Source organism: Leiobunum rupestre, chromosome 1 (genome assembly GCF_980474605.1).
Source record: "Leiobunum rupestre chromosome 1, qqLeiRupe1.1.hap1, whole genome shotgun sequence".
Classification (NCBI taxonomy): Eukaryota; Metazoa; Arthropoda; class Arachnida; order Opiliones; family Sclerosomatidae; genus Leiobunum; species Leiobunum rupestre.
In genome coordinates this window covers 19878231-19887554 of record NC_143384.1, presented here as the reverse complement: position 1 = coordinate 19887554, position 9324 = coordinate 19878231, and positions in this window count along the sequence as shown.

Genomic DNA, 9324 nt, shown 5'->3' with positions numbered 1-9324 from the left:
TTACACGTAATCCTTTACAATTTAAATGCTGTAATTTTACACGTAATCCTTTACAATTTAAATGCTGTAATTTTACACGTAATCTTTTACAATTTAAAATTTTCTCAGTTTACTGTTACAGTTTCAAGGCTCAAATTTAAGGAAATGGTTTTAAAATATATAAAAGGTGAGGGAAAATTTATGGAAATTTATTTTGCTTTTTAAAATAATTCCAAAAAATAACTCTTTAATCTAAAATATTTCAAATATCTGTGCCTTCATAGATCCGAACTACCCCTTAAATCAACCTTCCAACTGCTTTGATAAAAGCATTTTTTATTTTATAGCTGTCCCTTTGCTCTGCATCACAGAGCAAATTTTGACTAAAATTTATAATTGAAAATAAAATCCATAAGTTTTATTTTTAAAAATATTTTGTACAGACATTTTAATATTATTGAATGTAATTTAATATATTGAATATTATTTTAAATATTTTACTTAACATTGGGAAATAAAGATGATAATTGGTTATGTCAAATTGAGGTTTAATTTGCCATTAAGACTTAGATAACAAGATAATAGGTGTATAACTGGTTCTAGTAAGCAAGTGAAATATGCTAATTTTAGTAAAACTTTCAATCAAAAACAGACCTTTGATGAGATAGTGTTTATGGGTAGCATAGCATGATTTGTGAAGAGCTTCTAATCGTTTACTTTTATCTCAATCATGTATCAAGAGTTTTCCAACTCGGCCGAGCTTTCAAATAAAAAACCAAGCATGTGTAATTTATATTATAATAGAATGGGGTACACAGACATTGTAAATGAATATAGCCACAAAGGCAATTAATATGAATATATATTATATTAAAAATCAAAAAAATTCTAACGCGCTTAGTGTAAGTAAGCACATTTATCAACAGTACTTGAAGGGGGGGGGGGGGGGGCTCCAGTCCTGTTCTGGCTGTACTACCGTACAACGGTATGGCTCGTACACTACTGATCCTCAAATAACAATAATTTCTCTTTAAGCTTTTGAATAATTAAGACGCCTCTACATAGAGGATTAAGTTTGAATGCCCAAAACGTTTATTGTTATGAAAATTTATTCAAATATTTACCATATTTCATTACTGTAATTAAAATTCTCAAAATTATTTTCACAATGCTAAATGGTTACACCTAAATCAAAATTCAATGATTATTTTTTTTAACTCTGAAAAAATTAGCTGGGTAAAAAAAAATGGCAAAAGTGAAGAACAGCCCCCCCTCCTTTTTTTGGTTTTTTATTTTCTTAGATGAAAGCCCAGTGTATAAGGAGTACGAAGGTATTTTTTTTAGTTACCGCAAATGAGAATTAGTTAAGTTAACGCGTTTTGAAAACCGTCAATTTCAATGCATTTTCGACAATAGTTTAATGTGAGTTCTATACTTTTTCTCTCGAGATAGAGCAGGACACGTGAAATCAAAATTTATGTTTGGTGTGTACTAAGGAGTAATACTGAAAATTAAATTTGTAGTGGTAGTGTAGACTATACTTAACTCTTACAAATAAGGGATTTGGGAGGGAACTGAATATGTTAATGATATGTACCTCAAAGAACGGGATTTTTTAACAATGCAAAAAGTTTTAACCGCAATTTATTGTTTAAAAAGATATGATCAATGTAAAATTGTTACCTGCCAGCAATTTTTACAACGAGAAATACGACATATTTCGAGATTGGTTTGTTTATTTGATGACGTAGGACTGATGAGGAGGACGATTCTTTAAATTTCTAGATTTTAATACGTTTTGGAGAACGTAGGACTGATGACGAAAAAGGAAAAGGCTGAAATGCAGAACAGTACTAACTTTTAAGTGTTGGGAATTTTTCTCGTATTTCAACGCATTTTAGGTTTTTTTAATTATACCTGACTTCTGTGTGATGTTGACTTATACAACGTCGAATGTACTCTAAGTATTGGCGCCTAACGGCGCCGCGCACTCACTTCGCTCGAGCGCTGGGGGCGCCCAGCGCCTCCCCAACCCCATACTAAAAAAAGCTATGGGCCAACTATAACGCAACCTAGAGGACAGCACCAAGCCTGACGCATCAAGTATCGTAAACCCGAAAACAATAAACAAAACCAAAAAAAAACCAAAGTACCTATTGTTAAAAAAAAGCCCTAAGGACTTTGTTAACACGTGTGAAAAATCTACAATTTCAAAGCATTTGCGAGGGTAAGAAAAGTTCTTATCGACTGAATTTCAACTTGTGCAATCGAAAACAGAATATTGGTGCTTGACGGCGCCACCCCAAAACCATTCTTGCTGTCACGATGGGCCGTCTTTAACGCGACCTAGAGGACATTACCTAGCCATAACGCATCAAGTATTGTCCAAATACGCGGAAAACTAAAATAGTTAATTGGTGTTCAATGCTTCATATTGGCCGAAATAATTAATTGATATTCAACGCATCAAGTATTGTCCAAATACGCGGAAAAGTAAAATAGTTAATTGATGTTCAATTCTTCACATTGGCCGAAATAATTAATTGATATTCAATTAGTATAGACCAAAATGAAAGTTTGTTTTCATGTGTCCTACTCTATCTCGGGGTAGAACAGCCAGTGAAATCTCAGGATAATACCAGTGAAACTTGAAAAATCACATTCCCGATCAAGGTTCTTACAAGCGGCACATATAGATTGGCGCATATAAAAGTGGCGGGAAACTAGTTTTCGGCAACCGCGCGGGAGGGTGGGTTTCCCCTAGTCTGGTGACGTCGGTGGTTAGAATAAAACGAAACAAGACTCCGCGGGAAATGATATTGGTTATAGCAACACTGCGCAGGCGCCAAAGAGAAAAAGGGAAAATTCCAGCTACAGGTCTATCAACTTATCGTTATAGTAGCCCAATTTGGCTATATACAACAAAAAATTGAATTTTTATTTACGTTATAACAGCGGCTTGTATTTAACAGCCCTATTTTGTTTGTTGTTCGTATTTTCGAAAAATGCCTATACCATTCTGTATTTTTAAACAGATTAATTTAAGGTAGTAGAGCGAAACTTTTGTTTTAATTTATTTCATTTTCTTTGGCGGTATTTATCAAAAAAGGCCTTGGGCCTGGTTCATGGTTTTTATCCGAGATAGATCATAGATCTGTTCATTTCGTTTATGATTACATAGCAAACACGTTGCCTCGTTTCCTGTTAAAATTGTATATTTTGTAAGTAATTTTTTAATTTACAATTAATTTTCAGTACACTACGGAAATCTTTGAACTTTAACTTTTTTTTCCAAAACGTTTATATTTTCATATCAAAGCTGTATATTAGGCCGTATTCTTAAACTAGCTCAATTCATAAGATTTAATACTTAGAATGTTGGTAAAATATACTTAAAATTATGTATATAAGTTTATGTACGTTTTTGACTGTACTAAATTTTAATCCCATCTAGGCTTTTAACATTGCCGATCTCCGATTTTTGGCAACGCCACTGCTAAATACTGCATTCGCATATTGACTTTAATTTTTATATACACCATTTGCTTTTTATAAGAGCATTACCATTAGTAACATATTAACAATAAGTATGACACTTCCTCTTCTCCTAAGATTCAAATGGAGAATTAGATTGTTAGGGGTTCTTAGATCAATTTACTACCGAGAAACAGGGCACTATTACTTTAAAAAGTCCGACACAATCCCCTGTAAAAAATATTCGAAAGTTATCCGTAGACCACCTCTGGTAATAATCAGAAAAATAGCAGGTTCTAAACCCGAGTCTCAACCTCTCAATTTAAATGAATTACCTTTAAGTTTGCCTTCTACGAGTTCTACGCTTAATAAAGAAAATTGGTTAATCCTGACGAGTTATGAAGAAGGTGGAATGGAGTACCTCACGGGATGGGTAGCCAAAATGTTTCATGATAAGTACCCAGAATTAAATTTAAAATCAATTGAAAGCAACGACCACAATTATATGGTGCCATCATGGGTGGAACACCTGAGTTATGGCGGTATCGCTATTCCTTCCAAAAACTTCTTAAAAGATACAAAATTAATGGAATTGGAATTTATAAAATTTCAGGAAGTCAAAAATTCCAAAGACATTTCTTTGAGCAAAGAAAGAGATATTTGTAAAAATCTAACAAATATAATTTCTGAAAAAATAACCAAATACCCCAGAGAAATTATACTCGCTTATGTCAAAATGCGAACTATTGTACGAATGAAATATTTAAATGTCAAGTTTATTTCCGACTCTCAAAACAGGAGGCAGGCAAAAAAGATAACTAAATAAATCAAAAGCAAAATCATTAAATAAGAATGAATTGTCAAATTTAATATTATGAATTGAGGTTTTGTAAAACAACTTTTTTGCTTATATACTATTTTATCTCTGTAAAGTTCTTTCCAACTTTAAAGGAATTTTTTTTAACTCCACAAATTATATCGATTTTCTAAATATCTACAAAATTAATAATACTTCGCATTCCAGAATGAAACGCGACTTAAGAGACAGACGAAGATAGAGACAAACGTAGTCACCCTATAAATCGCTCTCTTGAAAATCTAGCCAGTGACGTCACTGGTCAGATGCCTCGCTACCTCTCTCTCTGCGTTTCGACTTTCTCTCCAAAAACGAGTATCAGAGATGCGCCCCCGTTGATTCCCGATAACTTTTTATTTACATGTTTGCGGATAATAATTAATACACCATTAAATTCAGCGTAAAAAATGCTACCAATAAATCGAATAAAAAACGAAAAATAATAGGGGGGGCTATTCTTCACATTGGCCCACCGTTTATGTAAGAGATAAAACAAAATTAACTTCAAACTAAATTTCACTTTCCACAAAATTATTTCTGGTACTACTAAATACGTTAGTTTTAACCTAGAATATATGATCGGGTTCTACAGGCTAATTTTCATTACAAAGCAAAGGCTTAACGGTTAAATGTTAACTACTATTAAATTGCAATTAAATGAATTACGAAAATGATAATTGTTACTTAAAAAATACTTAATTACGTATAAATAATGAGATTTAAATAAAGTTCCCATACGAAATGGTTTATTATTTCTTGAGTAAAGTGCGAAAATCAACGTTAACTCGAAGACGGACAAAATTTTATTTTTGCATTTTTCCGGGAATCTGGCTACGAGCTGATCAGTTGGCCTTCCATGTCAAAAATGGTACACTAACTCATAACAGTACGAAGGTTCTTATCTACAGTCGACTAACTTTCGTTAAATAACGGGATTCTAATACGTTTCTCGCTGAAGTTGACAGTAGCAACAAATCCGTATGAGTATCTCTGTACTGTACACCAACGCTGTTACATTAATATTAATTGTAGTACTGGCAGGCAATAATTGTTGACAGTAAGAATAATGCCGCTAGGCATCCACAATACTGAATCTTGGGCATGAAAATCGCTTAAAATAAAGTCTTAAAATTTTTTAGCGACCCGACTATTGATTCTCCTGCGCTTGGCTGTATTAATTTTATCCATAGGAAATCGCGCTGACAGTAAAATAAATTCCAACGGCTTCCCAGCCTCTGAAGGGTTTTTGAATTTGGGGGTAGGAAAAAAAGGGAAACGTTTCGTGACAGCATGGCTGCCAGCCTCCCCACTTCGCGACTTTAATAGGTGATTATGAAAAAGAATTGCGCGCAGAGGCTCACCAACCATGGATTGATTGTTTGAAAAGTTAGTATTTTTCTAAAATTATTAAAAATACATAAAGTTAACAAATTTATTATATATTTTTTTTATTTCTTATAGTTCTAGACCAAGTATTGACAAAGAAACAAGCCCAATTTTAATAGAAGACACAAGGTTATATTTACATACATGTTTCCATTATTCCTGAAAATGAATTAAAATCTATTTGGATAGAATTTAAAAATATTTCATTTAATAAATCAATTACCTTAATTTAACGACTTTGCAAACTTCTCTCAAAACGAAAAACGAAAAATCCTTTCGATTGAACAATGAAATAATAGAAATCTCGCTAACCCTTGCCCAACTAGCCAGACGAATTTACAATAAGGGCCAATTTTGATACTTTCAACTTGGTAGTACTTAACCAAATCACGTGACCACCGATATTTTTCATAATCACCTATTGTCACTGAAGTCATTTCAATCGTTTTTCTCGTCTATTACGATTGATCTCAATTAATAATTTGTATTTTAATTTAAAGAATTCAAGTTATAGGTAAATTTACAGTTAAACAACCATTTGGTCTAGCTTTTATTCCCGAAATATAATGGTCAGTTTACTTAGATGGCGCCACGTGCTCTAAGAAGAATCATGATTTAGATATTTGTTACTCGGCGTCAGTTAAAAATTGGTCTCTGCGCATGCTCCAATACCAACCAATCCGGTGTTCCCTCCCTGGCTAGTGTCCAGTTTTTAAGTGGCAATGACGGTTTAAAATTCCACCCCCATTTATTTTACCGTCTATTACCTGAAAATTACATATTTTCGCGACCGGAATATCGACGCTTTTTACACGACGGATCAAATTCGGTTTTGGTAACGTAATGAAAAATAATGAGCTAGGTGACGTTAAACTCTTGGCAGAACCACTCTTTGAGCTCTGATTGGCTGAGATCTGGCTATCGTCTGCCACGGCGTTTGGTCCATTTGCCAGTTACCTATGAGATTTCTATGGTAGAAACACCCAATTCTTCTATTAGAAGAAGCGTGCCCGCCCTGAAGAGGTTTTCTCACTTCAAACCTTTATTGTTTCATATTTAGCGTTTAATTTTTAAATGCACCCTTAATTAACGTATAAACAACAATATCCGAGCTATAAATTAATTATTTTCATTATAGTTTGGATATTTATTCAAATATAATTTCTTAATAATGAGGTACGTATTTTTAGATTAACGAAAGGGGTTCTATGATATGATAAATTAAAGTACAACCAAAGCGGGGATACTTTTATTGGAATATTTCCTCAAAAACCACTGTAGTTCACACTACGTATAACACGTGGTTAGATAAATGAGGGGTGGGAATTATGTATTGCCCCAAATTCCTGAAAAGGTTATACTCTCTTTAAGTAATGAATACATTAAAATGTTTTTCCACAGTCATGTAAAATAGTTTCCTACGCCTAGATACTCAAAATATTTTTCTAATGCATTTTGAACAACCTTGTATAATAGAAGAAGCTTCAGAAAACATCAATGATTAATATTTAAAATATTTTTCTTTGCTAGCAAGTAGCAACCACTGAATCCTATTTCAGTGGCCACCTAGACAAACAGAAATTATTTGAAAATACGATAATAATTTTAAATTCACAAAATATTAAAATAAAAACCAACAACATCTAAAGAAATAAATTTAAAATATAATTAAAGGGGGAACGGCCAAGCTTTACCAAATATGGCCTTATTTCCGTATCAAAAGATTAACAAGACGTTCAATATACTAACACGTACCTTTTTTTGTCTTGAAAAAATAGCTTTTGGCCCAAAAAGATGAAACGAAAAATAACGCCAGGTGTTTGGGTTTGAATTTTCACCGCCATCTTAGGGGCTGCCGCCAGCGCCCCTAACCCCGTATGAGCGATTTGCGAACTATCCTAACTTTTAAAATCGCGCAATTTGGGCTTATTTCTCTGATAACTGGAACGCGCCGCGCGTGCAAAACATATTTTTCGCTTTTACGTTGTTTTTCTGTTTCACCGACTTCTCACCAGGTGTCGCGGCGGGCGCGCGCTTTTCGATTTCCCGAAATTTCTTTATTTTATTAAAAATTAACCACTCAATATTTTTTGCCGCGGTTTTCACCATAGATATAAGAAATGTATATAAAGGTCTAGATAAATTTCGGGGCGTCTAAGCCTAACATAAAATACGGAATTGACACCTAGCAGACACCGAGGAATGCACGTGACCAAGAGCGTGAGCTCTCTTAGGATTTTAGTACTAAGTGCTTGACCTTTCCGCAGGCCGTAGTCTTTAGACACCATCTGTTGGTGACTTTTAGTATAATTTTTAAGAAGGAGACAATGGCTCTCGCGACGATAGCACGAGCTTTCTTACCAATAGATAGCGCCTTATAAGGATAGCCTGCAGAAATTACGCGTTTCTGCTAGCTGCCACCTCCGTATTCACTCCCTTTGAAATATTCTATCTAGACCTTTATATACGTTTCCTATATCTATGGTTTTCACCCAGCGTTGCCAGACGTACGATAATTATCGCACAGTACGATAATTCCATCGAAATTTTTAGGGCGTACTATAATTTTCATGGCGTACGATATCGTACCATTATTTCGATAATTCTGCCTCGACGTACGATAATGTACGAGAATTTTCAAATTTTTTGAAAACCTACGAACGATTTAAATTTTATTATTTTACTTAAAAATCAATGATATACATTTTCTTCCGAACGTCTTGCATAGTCCTGAGTGTGAGTTTATTACCGTTTTATTATACAATTTTAAACATATTAAGTTCAGTTAATAATGATAATAGGCATTTTGTTTATTTCCCTGAAATAAAACTCCTGTAGTGCTTTAAAAAAATCATCTAAATTTAACGCATTTATGTATGAATTCAAATTTAGCGTAAAAAAGAAATCTGCGATAATTTTCCAGAAAAAACGATAATTTTTTGGCCTAGATACGATAATTTCAGATTTTCGATCTGGCAACGCTGTTTTCACCATAAATTTTAGTTTTTAATGTGCTACCTAACTGGTTAAAGCTTGTCCGTTCCCCTTTAAGTTCCTTTAAAATTTTTAATAAAAATCATACAGAGAAAGTTTAAAATCAAACACAAATGAGGACTTGAGTACTTAAGGGCCTTCTCTTAAGACATAAATCTCAATAGTTATAGTACTAGTATCACTTATACAAAAATACAATAAATAACCACTTACAGTGGACAATAGATTTATTTTAATTTTCAAAATGTTGAGATGACTAGTTCGGGTTTTTCATCTGTTGACAAAACTAGTCGTCTCTAGATCTTAAAGATGAAAATGTATTATACACTAAGTGATTGTATAATTGATGTAATAAATCTCAAATTTCACAGTGAATAGATAATGAAAAAAGATTAAGAGTCTCAAGGCGCTTGCTATACAGAATATAAAACAGTAAATTTGGATAAAAGTGAGTAAAATTACGCTGAGCCATATATGTTCCAATGATGTAACATCCTCTGTGAGGGAAGGATTTCATATAGGATACATATAGTCCAGAGCAAGTAAATATTCTGTCTGAGGTGTTAATTTCTAATCCAGATTTTCTGATGGTAAAATTGTTATGGTGACTTTGGATTACTTGAATAAACAAATCA